Source organism: Ruditapes philippinarum, unplaced genomic scaffold, assembly GCF_026571515.1.
Source record: "Ruditapes philippinarum isolate M1 unplaced genomic scaffold, ASM2657151v2 ctg4283_1_1_1_1, whole genome shotgun sequence".
Taxonomy (NCBI): Eukaryota; Metazoa; Mollusca; class Bivalvia; order Venerida; family Veneridae; genus Ruditapes; species Ruditapes philippinarum.
In genome coordinates, this window is record NW_026858032.1 from 22,319 (window position 1) to 38,848 (window position 16,530).

Here is a 16,530-nt window from a genome sequence, read left to right on the forward strand (position 1 = left end):
TTTCTTTAAGTTGTAGTTCAAGGGGATTAATATAAGATACCATTATCAAAATAAGGATTATCTAAATGAAAAATATCATCAAGGTATCTGGAAGTATTATTAAATGCCACTATAACATCTTGTTGAGTATCTTCAGAGAGACTCAACAATAATTCTCTTTCATAGCAGTACAAAAATAATCGGCGACCAGGGATACATAATTATTACACATAGGAATTCCTGACATTAACGTTGTCTAAGAGAAAACGAAGTGCTCTACACACTTTATTACGGGTCCACATTGTATCATGTTTTACAATACAGTTAGTAAAAAAACTTTGTTAGAATTGCATGCAAGACATGTACTTGGTTCCCGTGCAAAAGTTTTCTGAATTAGGGAAATTAGTTTATCATATATATTTATTTATGTGGCTATGTTGTATAAAGTGTAGAAAAATTGAGGTTAAAAATATGAATTTATTCTAGATAAAAAAAAACATTAAATGTAAAATGACTGGTGACATTACCATACCCACTCTCGATTAAAGTACGTTTTTCTGAATGAACAGCCGACGAACTAAAGTAATACATACACTAGCTTAACAAATTTATCTCATAAAATAAGCATGTGCTGCAACTTATACTTTTATGAGTAGCAATAAAACTATAACAATATGTAGTTTTTCAACAAAATAACGTAAAATAAATAATGATTTCAATCGAGAAACATCAAAAACAGTATTATAGATACAAATTTATTCTGCAGCCTTAATCTATCTTTAAACAAGAGCGCCAAGATTGCCCTAGATCGCTCCCCTGACCCATCAACCGCATCCAAGCAATGTCTGCATCCTGACCAAGTTTGATTACAATGGAGTCAAAAATGTGAACTCTTGTGTGTTAACAAGGTTTTTCTATATTTGGGCAGTGTGACCTAGCTTTTGACCACAGGTGACCAATATTCAAACTTGACCTAGAAATCATCAAAACAATCTACCTTGCAAATTTCCAGAATATTTTGATCAAAACCGCAGCCACTAGAGGGTTAACAATATTTTTCTAATTATAGCTCCTGTGGCCTAGTTTTTGACCGGAGATGACCCATATTCAAAGTTGACCTAAAAATCACCAAAACATTCTTTCTGGCCGATTTTCAGGAAATCTGGATCAAAACTGCAGCCACTAGTGTGTTAACAAGCTTTTTTGCTATTTCTATCTCCTGTGACCTAGTTTTTGACTGTAGATGACCCATATTCGAATTTGACCTAGAAATAATCAAACCAACCTTCATGACCAATATCCAGAATATTTGGATCAAAACTGCAGCCACAATTGTTAACGATATTTTTCTATTTTTAGCTCCTGTGACCTATTTTATGACCGGAAATGAACCATATTCGAACTTGATTTAGATATCATCAAAAAAAAAACTTCCTGACAAATATCCAGTATATTTAGATCAAAACTACAGCCACTAAAGTGTTAAAAAGATTTTGTCTATTTTTAGCTCCTGTGACCTAGTTTTGGAAGGGAAATCACCTATATTCGAACTTGAACTAGAAATCATCAAAACAACCTTCCTGACAAATATCCAGGAAATTTGGAATAAAACTGCAGACATTAGAGTGTTAAAAAGTTTTTTTCTATTTTTAGCCCCTGTGACCTAGTTTTTGACCCAAGATGACCCATCTTCGATTTCGTACTTCACCAAGAAATCATCAAAACAACCTTCCTGACAAATATCCAGAACATTTGAATCAAAACTGCAGCTACTAGAGTGCTAACAAGATTTTTTCTATTTTTAGCTCATGTGACCTAGTTTTTGACCGAAAATGACCCATTTTCTAACTTGAACAAAAATCACCAAAGCAACCTTCCTGACAAATTTCCAGAATATTTGGATCAAAACTGTAGCAACTAGAGTGTTAACAATTTTTTTCTTTTTTAGCACATGTGACCTAGTTTTTTTACCCGATATGACCCATATTCAAACTTGACCTAGAAATCATCAAAATTTCCTTCCTGGCAAATTTCCAGAATATTTGGATCAAAATTGCAGCCACAAGTGTGAACGAGATTGTTCTATTTTTAGCTCATGTAACCTTGTTTTTGACCGGAAATGACACATATTCGAACTTAATCTAGAAATCATCAAAACAGCATGCCTGACAAATATCCAGGAAATTTGGATCAAAACTGCAGCCATTACAGTGTTAACAAGCTTTTTCTACTTTTAGCCCCTGTGACCTTGTTTTTGATCCGAGATGACCCATCTTCCTACTTGACCTAGAAATCATCAAAACAACCTTCCTGACAAATATCCAGAATATTTGGATCAAAACTGCAGCAACTAGAGTCTAAACAAGATTTTTCTATTTTTAGCTACTGTGACCTAGTTTTTGACCGGAGATGACCAATATTCAAACTTGACATAGAAATCATTAAAACAACCTACCTGACCAATATTCAGGATATTTGTATCAAAACTGCAGCCACTAGAGTGTTAACAAGATTTTTCTATTTTTTTAGCTACTGTGACCTAGTTTTTGACCGGAGATATCCCATATTTTACCTTGAACAAAAGATCATCAAAACATCCTTCCTGACATATATCCAGAATATTTGGATCAAAACTGCAGCCACTAGTGTTAACAATATTTTTCTTATTTAAGCTCATGTGACCTAGTTTTTGACCCGAGTTGACAAATATTTTAACTTGACCTAGAAAACATTTAAATAACCTTTCTAACAAATTCCCAGGAAATTTGGATCAAAACTGCAGCCACTAGAGTTTTAACAAGCTTTTTTTACTTTTAGCCCATGTGACTTTTTTGACCCGAGATGACCTTTCTTCGAACTTGATCTAGAAATCACCAAAAACAACCTTCCTGGCTGATTTCAAGGAAATTGTATCAAAATGGATCAAACTGCAGCCACTAGAGTGTAAACAAGCTTTTCTATTTTTAGCTCCTGTGACCTAGTTTTTGACCCGAGATGACCCATCTTCGAACTAGTTCTGTATCTGTATCAGGACATAGCCCCATCAACATACCTCACCTAGTGACATGCATTATTATTAACAAATTATTAACAAATTTATTCCATTAAGATATATATAATTTCTTACATACACACAAATACGTGAACTGCTGCTGCATGATTAAAACTGCACATGTGTACATAGTGCTTTCACAGAATAAAAACATACAATGTTTGTATATTACAAAATTTATATACGTCTTTACATAATAACTATGTGGTAAGTAAATCGAACAACGAGCACTATCTCAATATCGTTATCATCAATGGATAGTGGATTTGAACAACTGTAACCATGGCATGCACCGCATCCTGAATTCTTATCCGTGTTAACGGCATGTACACCTTTTTGTATCGCAATTTTGTTTGTAGTTGCACTCAATAATCTTCAGCAATGTTTCAGGTCATGGTGGTAGATCAGTTTTGATTTGTTCATTCTTAAGTTTCCATCCCAACTGCAATGGCGAAATTGTTTTGTTTCGAAGCCAAATTTCTGTTTGTATGTACACCCGCAAATATGATACATTTACATCGCAGCAGCGGAGTATGTACTTGAAGGTAATTGAAAGTATTTAAAACCTTATTCGAAATTTTTTTCTAAACCTCAACACATCAAGTCCTTCATTTACTGTTTTACAATGCCTCCATATAATAAAACAATATCATTTTCTCCACTCAACTTCCTCTCGCGAATATTCCCGCAAAGTCTCGAATATTGTTATCATTTTGGAACAAACCAATACCGGTAGATTTACTGATACCATACATGTCGGATGTCGAATCGCAACCTGTGATGGTATGGATAAGTGGGAGAGTCAACAAACTTCTTGTCCCAACAGCTGTTTTGTCTTCTGCATATACCATATTTTGGTATATGAGATAAATGTCTTACATCTGATCTAACAAATATATCGTGGTAATCTAGACAAGCAGGACAAAAAATGTGTCCCCAGATTGCTCTAACTACTGACTTTCCAGACACCATGTGTATTACTGCATTGGGGACATATACCGTTTCAAGCAGCTCTTGTTAAATTGTCCCTTTCATTAAATACCCTTTGATCCCAAAGAAACTCATCTCGGTATGAAATCCCCCAAGGCAAAAAAACAATTATTTTCAAAGGAATGCTGTCAACTTCACTGTTAATTACAGCTGTTAATTTTAAGAATCATGTTTGATCAAATGTCATAACAGGTGTAAAACTGTACCTCTCACTTTGCTTGCAAATGAACTAAAGTTGAACTGATACCACTTAGATGACTGATAAATGTCAATCATCGGTAGGAAAGTGACACTGGACTGCCAAGGATAATTGCCATTCTGGATAGTTAAAACATAAAACAGGAACATGCAGGTATGCAGGGTCCTACTGCCCAGACTATCTATGAAGTCTCTATTTGAATGTTTTTCAGTGTTGTAATCTTCGAATTACATAAAGGTGTCTGATCTGATTTCTTCCACTAACAGTTTAAAGTATCTGATGTCAATCTTGCCTATGTCAGCAATATCACTTGTTTTTATATCACAGCGAGGAATGACACAATTAACATAAGACCCTGACGATTATACATGCAGTTATTTCCATGTCATGAAAAGTATCGAGGCCGTTAAAGTTCTAATGTTGTGGTCGAAAAACTGAACGAATTCAAGGCATGTAGTCTAGAAATGTGGAGTTGTTTAGTGCTTCAGCATTTGATTCGTAATTCTGTACTTCATTGTAAGATTCACCGAAACCATCTTTCATCAGGTATGCAGAAGAAACCTAGAACCGAAATTGTGATGCATTTGTATCCAAGGCCCAACCGAAGTTTAGGTTAACATGCTTGCATAATAGCTTAACATATCGATGTAATTTTATCATCAGCTTTTTTCTCGCTAAATAACAACAATGAACTATCCAGTAAGATATGAAGGTTTCCTTTTAGCAACTTACTGTTTCAAGACTTTTTTTTTACATTTCAACAGACTAAATATCATTTTTTATAAGTTTGGTTGCAGTTGAAATATATTTATTCTTTCCAACATCCAGGAAATTTTCCTTTTGGTTTTTATTGAAAGTTTATGTATTATTTGATGATTGCAGTTTATTTTTTTAAGCTGACTATATTTCTTACCTAATTAAATCCCTTATAACAATTATTGATTCAAAAAATCTAAATGCTTTTTTTTTCATATGTTAATAACTATTTGTTTAATTTTCCCACAAGTGTTTGGGCATCGTTTAACAAGGTCAGAAATAGACACAACAGTACAATCTTATTGTTCAATATATGTTACTATTTCATTAAAGGCAGAATTTTGTATGTCATTTATTTGTCTCTCATGAATTTTAATACTCAAGAAAGTCTTCTTTATGTCGTCTGACTAAAAAGGTTTGAAATTGACATGTCTGTTCTAACATTTACATTACAAGATTCATGGTACACCGCATGTGTAGCTGGTAAGTCTAATGTTTTCAATTCGACCTAGCACAGTCATCGATCAATTTCTTTCTTTACATTTTTCACTATTACCTTTTGGAATTTTAGAGTTCTTATATGACAGACATCTGTTTGTATTTTTCCATCAGATGAACAAAATAAGCATTTGTTTCTATAATCAAAAGAAATAGTTGAGTACAAACTTCTTGAAGAGTTGAAGCCACGAGGTATTGTGAGAACAGTGTGACGCTTGTTAACGTAATCCCTGCGGCAAACTTTATGCATGGCCTGGCCAGGCTGTGTTATAATATGATATCCTTCAAGATACTTGTATGATTTATTCTATTGCTCACTTTCTAACCGAAGAATCAAACGTTTTGGCCGTCCTCAATACTACTTTTACAAATGGCACATGCTATATCCATTAAAAACACAAGAAACAAAGTATATAAAGGCATACTTATGCGTTCCTGTTATTCACGAGAGAGAAGAGATATTTTGCTCACCAATTTGACTTTCTTTTGTGTATCATTGTCCTATTTTAGTAAACGCTGGTGAGTCCTCGTATATCTTGTTCCCGGTGTAGAAACATTATGGCTGAATGGTTATTATCTCAAGCTTTAAAAAATATTTTGATATTAAAGTGTCGCGTATTTGTAGTATTTTTTTTTTAATTTAAGAACAACGTAAGACAACTCATAAGTAAAGTAAAGTTTAAATGCTGGTCATTCGTCTACATTGTCTAAATATTTATATCCATGTTTATCATTTTAAATATGAATTGATTTTGCCAAAGATTGCTTAAATCGTACCTATCTAAATCTGCAAATCAGTGTAATGTGACCATAAGGCCCGTACATTTATACAGTAGATCGAACCACACACCTTCAAGACAGTTTGGATTTACTACACGAAAACAGTCTAGATGTACCGCCATGAAAAAATCTTTTACGTTTAACATTTAAAATATTAAGCATACAATTGTTTTAAATTTTTAAGTGACAATCCTCAATATAAATTGTTTGGATATCAGACTTCATGAGACAAGAGCACAAATATTTAGCATGTATCAATATACATGTAGATCTCACTTTCTATTATAGTGTAATGAATGGGTCTCATCTCTATTTAAAAAAAATATTCTTGATATCTTTCAATTTTGATAAATTAAAAGTATTGCATTTGGGCGTATTGTGCCCAACCTCGGGGCTCTTGTTTGAATCATACCAAACTTGCATTATAATAGTAGACCACAATATAAAACTTCAAAAGTCTTCTTCTCTTTAACCGCAAAGGCTAGAGCTATGATATTTTGCATGGAATATTGGTTAGAAGTTATCCACTAAAATTGTTCAAATTATTACCCTGGTGTTAAGCATGGCCCACCACAGTAGTCAGGGGTTTCCCTTAAAGGTTTTTACTAGAAATTTAAATCCTTTCTCTGAAACCGTATAGGCTAACGCTTAGGTATTTTGCAGTATACATCGTTTTGTGGACTTCTACCAAGATTCAGCAAATAATTGCTTTGGATGAACCTGTAGGTGACTTGAATACATAGACTTGTAGAGTATACATTTCTGTCTTAAAAACTTTTTCTCTGAAAATACAAGTTGAGATATGTTCTACAGTTTATACAGACTTGTATAGGATAGTACATTTAAGAGGTCTATTTTACAACAATGCAGAGGGCTTTGCTATTAGGCATGTAGCATTGCCTAGTGGACATCTGCAAAATTAAATAAGTCATTCCCCTCGGTCAAAAAAGACAAAACCCTGTGGGTCACTTAGTTTATATTGATTTATATAGAAAAACGTCTCAAAATGTTCAGTTGTGAAAATACAATGTCCTGAGTTTAGATATTTGGCATGTATCATATCTTGTAGGCCTCTTTAAAATTGTTGTTAATCATGCCCCTTATGTCAAAATTTGCTAGCCCGGGTACTTTTAGTTTATATAGACTAATAAAGAAAATACTTTTTGAGTCTTCTTTTGTGTAACTCCAATGCCCATATCTTATATATTTTGCATATAGTTTTGCCTAGTGGAATCTACAGTAGTTATATAAGTCAATTCCTGGGTCCAAAAATGCTTCCGGCCTAGGGGTCACTTAGGTAAATTAGAATTATATAGAAGGCCTGCATATTGTATATGTCATAAAAAGATTTCTTTAAAAAACCATCATTTCCAGGGCTTAAATATTTTGCATTTAGAATCAAGTCCTCTACAAATGTTCTGTTAAGCATGCCCCATGGGCCAAATATTTCTATGCGAAAAGCTGAAACATTCGGATGAAAATGAAGTTTGTGTAGAAAAAATCACAAACCGAATGTGCTCAGATAACTGACTTTCTTTTTGAAATATTTCTATGCGAAAAGCTGAAACATTCGGATGTAAATGAAGTTTGTGTAGAAAAAATCACAAACCGAATGTGCTCAGATAACTGACTTTAACATTTAGAAATAAAAAAATGACCTTTTCTAGCAATGTATATCAGTTGAGCGATACAGGGCTATCATGGCCTCTTGTTTAGATTATGATTTCGTTTTTAGGAACAAATATAAATACATTTATTAAATATTATCGCTTAAAAAGTAAAAAGCTATATCTGATAAAATATTTTATAAATATAAAAGCGTAAACATTATACGCTTTATATCTATATGGTCGTTTATTGTAATATTCATAACAAAGGACGGCTGTTCGTAAGTTACTATAAATAAATATTGTACTTAGAGTAAAAGGTTCTGGAACAAAATATTTATTTTATAATATTGCCATTTATAGTAGGTTTGGGGATGATTTCATGTTAAAAACCTAACACAAATGTGTAGCATAATTGGAGGGTGTGTCATACGTTAGACCAAGACCCTGTGAGTCACTAGACCTAGACCCGTAGCTCCAGAGTCTTGGGGGCACATTTTGAGGTCGAAAGTCATCTGAAAATCTTTATAACTTTTGCGGTCTATATCTCTAGTATATATTAAGGAATTTAAAACAATATGGCACAAATATTTTCCGCAAAAAGTGTTGTCCAGCCAATTAGTATGTCCTTCTTAAAAGAATATTGGAAAAACATTGGCACAAATGTTCACCATGAATTCAGAATCCGCAGATGTATTCATACGGCGGTTTCCATGAAATCTTCAATGTGACACGTTAGTGACATTCCATTAAAAGCGACGTATGGACCTTTCCGGTTTTTCGTAGCGGAACATTTAGCCACACCTTTTCCATTCATTGCTAGGTCAACTGCTCACAAACAGTATCACAAACATAAGCACGTGCTCTTTTGTGCAAACCAGGTCAACCAGTGACTATGTATTATCTCGGTGTAGCGATTGGATAACAAGTTAGCCAATTTACATAAAACTGTAAACACCGGAAAGGTCCATTGTCCCCATTTCATAATATGTTATGCGCTAAACGAAAAATCAATGGATGGAACTAGATAAAATCAAATTTTGAAAGGGAATCTAAGGTAATTTAGCCTGCATATCACAGATAAGACGTCAAAAGACAAATTTAAAAGTCAAGCAACATATCATGAGGGTGATTATACAGTATTCAAGTCGTAATACTTGAACTACCCAAATTGAAAAGGTCAAATAGAAGGAACAAAAACACCAAATCTTGTACACAACAATAATGTCGTGATTAAAGCTACATTAAATAAATATGTAAAAATATTTTGCCGTCGGCCTAAAAATCAAACATTCTACAGTTTCATTAACCTGTTTAATAGTATTGTTGTAAATCTCATCAAATGTTGTTCATAAATAAAGATTTTAAACGGGAAACCCCACGGTAACACTTAAGTTCGTATACGAATTTTAACATGCAAATGAAGACTATAATCAGCTCGTGTATGCGATACGTCACAGTTTTATAGTTGCTATCCGGAACACAGCAAATGTGATATTTTCTTGTGCAAACACACTTTAACCGTTTTAGCTTGACGGTGCACTAAACCTGGGGTTCAGTTAAAGTAATCATCTCGTAAAAAGATTAAATTTGTATGAAAACATCCGTTACAATGCGGAAATATACCGTAAAATTAAGACTTCCACTTATAGTCATGTTTGTTGATTAATTATTGATGTACGGATGATCCGAAGGCGGAGTTTCTCATGCAAACAGAAATTGTACTTCCCATTTCGCCACAATGAGGTTACCCATTTTTATGCTAATAAAACTCATTTTGGTTGTCTGGACACCAAAATAAGACCTGGAGTCGATATAAAACCCAATTTATCAATGATATGTCGCAATTTTTTTATGAAATTTATTAAATGTAACTTAAACGATCTTCAAGGATATAAATTATAATCTTTGATTATATGTACGGTGCGATTTTCTACGGCCTTAACACGGCACAAATTACACTGATGAGGTAATAAAATAGAGGAAAACTGAATCCCTAAAGAACGCCCAAATCGACAAAATTAAAGATGTTGCAGGCTCGGTTTGATCCGGCTAATACCTCTCTGACATCCAAGGACTAATAGATTAATATAGAATAACTAGAATAATAGTTAGAGCATGTAACACATAGATCTAAGTTCGAAGACAGACGAAGAGGTCAAATGTCAGCTCTTAGAAAATCTTGTCTTGTTTATATGCATCCAAAATTTTGATATAACTTGGATCAAATGTAAGCATGATGAGACGGTGTGTTAAGACCTAGACTGATAGCTCCAAGGTCACACTTAGAGGTCAAAGGTCAGCCGTAAAATCTACAACTCTGTCGATGTTTTTTTGCATGATGAGTCCTTGTTATCCTGTCAATGATCAAGTGATAATCAGCTTTACTTTGACAATTAAAATAATTGTGACTTATGTTAAAACTATCGAACTTTTGTTTTTCCAGTTTAATGCTCCAATATAGACTAAACTTTGTCACTCTAAAACCAATACCTTGTGAATATTTAAAAGCTGTTATCAACAGCCATTTGTTCTTTTACTATATTAAACTAACTAACAATGCTGTCCAATCAAAACATTGTTTTGGTGTCCTAACATATATAGCATCCGTATTTAAGACACTTTAGTTGTTAATGTTTTATGTCATATTATTTAAGAAAAAGGATATAATGAAACCGATGAAGATGACGAAATCTTTCATGATGCAGTAGAGAAACTAGCACTGCCAAGCAAAATGAGTAATAATTCCACGCGGACGTAAGTATCTATAGTTTAAATATTATTAGATCAAATAACCACGTACACTTATAGCATTAATTAGGACACAATAATAAAATTGGGTAATAACGTAATTTCATCAAGAGTTTGTTTTATTATGTGAACACATTGACATGAAGCCTCAGACAAATTTTGGCCGGAGATTGTCTAATGTCAGCTTGACTGCCTGTGAAATACACATAGTTGTACTAAGTAAAAGTAGGGTTTTAATAAAGGCATTATAAGTCCCTAACAAACGAAATAAGTCTGCCAACTTTAAGGGGGTATACTGGAGTCGGCTGGTGGTCGATCGGTCTGTCCTTTGCCGATTTCTTGTCCGGGACATAACTCAATATGTACGAGTTAAGAGAAATCAGGTTAAAATTTTGTAGGTAGATCAATCTCATAAAGTAGAAGTACAATGCAAAAGAACCGTAACTCTGCCTTGCCGTATTTTGGCCGCTGGTCCTTGTTGCTGGGACGTGTAGGGGTTGCATTCAATCAACGCCACCTTTCCTTGTTGATCTTGTTTACCATATTTTGTAGGTATAGATCTCATGTAGTAGAAGTTCAGAAAAAAAGAACCATTTCTCTGCCTTACCTTATTTTGGAAAAAATGCCCTTTGTTTAGTTTTCTTTTTGAATTTTGTCTTGGACATAACTCTCAAACGACAAGGAGTATCAACAAGAAACTTCGTAGGTAAATAGATCTTGTTGTGTAAAAGAACCTTATTTCTGCCTTGTCTTATTTTGGAGTGACTGTCTTGTTTACTTTTCACGTAGACCTTTGTCCAGGACATAACTCTTAAACTACAAAGGGTATTTCAAAGAAACTTTGTAGGTTCATTTGTCTTATTGAGTAAAATTGCAGTGTATAAGAACCGTAATTCTGCCTTTTCTAATTTTGGAGTTATTGCCCTTTGTTCATTTTTATACTTTGAACTTTGTCCGGGACAGAATTTAAAATAGAGAAAAACAGAATCCCTAAAGAAAGCCCAACACGGCAAAATTGAAAATGTTGCAGGTTCGGTTTGATTGGATGTTCATGGACGGTACTGGAAAGTGCAAGTTACCGTCCATGCCCCCTAGTACCATTTAATATGAACTGGTACAATTTTGAATTTTGAAACATCCGCAGATGTGTTCATATGGCTAAAAAACAAAGAGTATTAACAAGAAACTTATCAACTTAAAACTTTGTAGGTAAATAGATCTCTCTGAATTGATGTGCAATGCAAAAGAACCGTAATTCTGCTTTGTCATATTTTTGAGTTCTTGGTCCCTTTTTTACACTTTGAACTTTGTCCAGGACATATCTTTAGAACTATGAACGGTACCTTGCCCGGGACATAACTTTAAAATAGAGAAAGCAAGAATCCCTAAAGAAAGTCCAACACAATATAATTGAAAATGTTGCAGGCTCGGTTTGATTGAGCCTGTTTATGGACGGTACTGTAAAGTGCAAACTACCGTCCATGCCCCCTAGCACCGGCTTAAGCAGAATTCAACATTTAAAATGAATTGGTAAAATTTTGAATTTTGAAACATAATCCTGAAACTACAAGAGATATCAACAAGAAACTTTGTAGGTAGATTGATTTCATTGGTTTTAAGTACAGTGCAAAGGAGCCATGATTCTGACTTGCCTTATTTTGGAGTTATTACCCTTTGTTATTTTTACACTTTGAACGTTTTCCGGGACATAACATGAGAACTTTAAAAGGTAACAACTTAATATTTTGTAGGTATATAAACTCATTAAGTATAAGTGGATTAAATAAGACCCGTAACCATCTCATCCCAAATGTTTGAGTTATTGCCCTTTGTTTATTTTTACACTTTGAACTTTGTATAGGACATATTGTTAGAATTATGAACGGTATCAACATAAAACTATGTAGGTAGACAGATATCACTAAGTAGAAGTGCAGGAATTTCGAGATGAAAGAACGTATTGCCCTTAAAAGAAGCCATGCGAACTTCAAATCCAAACTTATTGATGTAGTAGGACAAATGATTCAAAAACATTTGAAAATAAATTATTTACTAATGCATTCTCCACATGTACAAAATTATTAACTAAAAGCACGTTTTCTGACAAGCATGTGTCGGGGGTATTCGAACACTTGTAACAATTTTCTACAAATTATTCTTATAAAACGCGCGTGCCTTTTTCAGCCTATAATTAGAGTCTATATAACAAAACTTGATTTAAAATTGGACAAATACAAGCTCACAGTGCGTGATCGGTAAAATACAAGTATTCAAATGATCTATGATGAATTTCAAAGTCATTAGCGGAATGTTACCTTTCAAAACAAAAGTTCACAGGTCATAGTTGTACATTTATCATTGCGAAAGTGGTAACGCTCTTCTAAATAAAATTGTGATTTGATTCAACACAAAAATGATAAATGACAGGTCAGTCGGCAGCATTGAATCGCCTGTCACCAGCGACATGCCGAAAATTGATAAAATTTAATGCCCCTTGAACTACGTACCATATTAAAAATATGGGAAAAATGAAAGAATGCACGCGAACAATATTTTCATAAAAAAAAATGTGGGTTCTGAAATGTTTTTTAATAGACTCCGGTCAAAAGTGATCACTTATTCTTAATTCGTAAAAGTAAATTTGATAATTTTTTTTATGTTCAAATTTTTAATTTTTATTGGTCTTTTTCTAAAAATAATGATTTTTTCCGAATTAAGAACTAACGCAAAATTACTTGTAAAGACGCCGAAATATTTTAAACTAACTTTTACCACAGGCTGAATATCTTTTTATGGCCCGGGTTCGTCGCAGATGTCTTACCTGCCTGTCTGCCAGCCGTACGAGGTTAACATAAACAGGCAAGTCAGATTTATCTAAGGTTCTATTTGTACCATTAGCTACATAATTCACACATTAACTAATCAATACAGACTTGTTATATAACTATGAATTCCATTTATTCCCAGTCATTGCCCCTTTTATCACTTAATATAGACAACGTAGTTCGGCAAGTTGAATTTATATTATAGTTCACCTGATAACTTTATTTATTCAATGATATCTTCCATATTTGGTAGGTAGATATCAGATGGTTTTCTTTCATTTCGCAGAAATGTCACTTTGGTCACACTCAAGGTCACTGATGTAAAAAAAAAAATTTTTGCTCATTAAGCCTTTAATTTTAAATTGATATCCTCATGTTTAATACTGAAATGCCTAGGGAGGTCTTCTTTCTTTGGTTTTACTTAGGGGTCATTTGGATCAGGATCATCAATGCCAAAAATATTTTACACTTTTACAGGAATGGTGTCTATTGACAAATGACTTTCATATTCGGTAGGAAAATAAATTAACAAGTCTTCTAGCTTTTTATGGCGTTAGAGGTCAGTTGTGTCAGTGGTACTGGTGCTAAAAATGGTTAAACATTTTTGATCAAACAGCTTTTATTTATATAATATCTTCTATATTTGATAGGAAGATATCTTGCATATCTTCTTTTTTTGGATTGAGTTGCGGCGCACTTTAGGTCAAGGGTGCTTATTATAGAATTTTACATATTTGTTTATTATACAGAGTTATTTTATGTCGTATGATGTTTTAAGCTCACCTGAGCTAGCTCAGTGTGAGCTTTTCGGGCGTCGTCTGTCGTCCGTCCACATTTTTTTCGTTAACACTCTAGTGGTCACATTTTTGCCTCAATCTAGGTCACAGGAGCTAAAAAATAGAAAAAATCTTGTTAATACTCTAGTGGCTACTTTTTTATCCAAATATTCTGAAAATTATTCTGAAAGTTTATTTTTTAAGATTTTTTGGTTTAAATTTTAATACGGGGAAAAACTTTGGTTTAACCCCCCAAAAATGGGAAAAAAACCCTTTTAAAAATTTTTCCCCTGGGAAATTTTTGGAAATCAATTACATCCCCAAATTTAAACAATATTTTTTCCCCAGGGAATTGTCGTAGTTTCGAACTAAGGGCCTTTAAATGATGAAGAAAACCCGGGGGGACAGGGGCTAAAAAATAGAAAAAAATCTTGGGTTAAAAATTTAGTTCTAGTTTTTGGGTTTCCCAAAAACCCAGAAATTAAATCTGAATGTTTGTTTTTATAATTTTTAGGTCAAGTTTGAATATGGGCGACATAGGGTCAAAAATAAGGTCACATCGCCCAAATATGGAAAAACCTTGTTAACACTCTAGCGGTTACAGTTTTGCCTCACTTGTCATCGAGCTTGGTAAGGTTACTTGTCTAGTTCATTGCTCGGATGAGTTTGAACATGGGTCATCTCGGATAAAATATATAGGTCACAGGAGATAAAAATAGAAGCAAATCTTGTGAACATCCTAATGGCTACTGATTTTATCCAAATATCCTGAAAATTGGCCTGAAAGTTTGTTTTGATGATTTCTTGATCAATTTCGAATATGGTTGACCTGGCGTCAAAAACTAGGTCACACTGCCCAAATATGGAAAAAAATCTTGTTAACGCTCTTTTGGTCACATGTTTGACTCAATTGTTATCAAACTTGGTCAGGATGCCTGTTTAAGTAATTACTCGGATAAGTTCAATGGGTCAGGTAAGCAATATAGGGCCATGATGGCCTATTTGTTCATATTTGGTTTGATTAAAACTTTCAATGATTTCTTCTTTTTGATACTCTGGTTATTTTTGTGGTTACAGAAATGAAATATGGCATTGACAAATCAATCTGGTGAACTGATTTAAGCCAGAGTCCTTACTTTATAACTACCAATGATTTTAAATAGCATATGTTTCAATATACAAAAATGTACATTTATACAAAAGCCATGTTGCTGGATAATCAAACTTTTTTCAGCACCTACTTTCTTTTCTCCATAATCTTTTATGAAAATGAGTAAATGGGTCAACCTTTTTGAGAGATAGGGAGAGTGTGGTTCACCAAATTAAGGTGTGAATTTATTTCATTGATTGTCCTTTTACAGAACTTTAATTACAGGAAAACACCAAACATATTTAAATATTATGAATATCATAAATTATTCTGTAATTTTTACAGACACCAAACCGAATGGAGTAGCGAACATGAAATGTCTTATATACGATCAACGACCGATACTTTTTCTGGCAATAATCAAATCATTAAAACAAACGAGAATAATGATGAAATTAATACGCATTTAGTAAGTATAACCCGAAGCAGTTTTTAATAAGATATTATCATAAGAATGTTTCTTTTATAGGATATTTTATATATAGTGATAGAAAAGTGGAATAAGTATGTTTCTAATTATATCAACAACTATACAAGTTAAATGTTGATGCTGCACATCAAAGACACCGCAAAATAATCCATTGTGGTTAAAACAATTACCAAGATCCACCTAGTCTACAGTGTCAAGAAATACTCCCCGACTGGCCGATGCATAATTAAATGTTTGTACACTAGATTTAAAGCTTTCAATTCAACACCTTTTATTAATTTTAAAATGCATGTTTACACTTAACCGTGTTTGTTGTAAAACATGTTCTATATATCGTCGATACAATGACTCCTAAATATATGGAGGCATGACTCGATTGAAAATGCATTACGGAAAGTAAACGAATTTACCCTAATTTCCTCAGCCGCAACTTTTCGGCCCTTTCTGTTGATACTGATAATAGCCGAAGATATTTCACTCGATAATTTCCTGCTTTAGAATATAGACTGGCTCATTGGCACGTTATTTTATTGGTAAATAATAAAAAAAGATAAAAAAGAATGTTATATTTAAACATAGAAGTATCACTTTTGTTAAACATTTATTTAATTCTATGACGCTCGGAGACTTGTTGATCATCAAACAAGCTATTTTTATCCGAAAATCTGAAAACTGTGTTGTTTTTTTTCCGAACAAAAAAATTAAACCAAAACAAGACTAAAATTTTCCCCATTGCT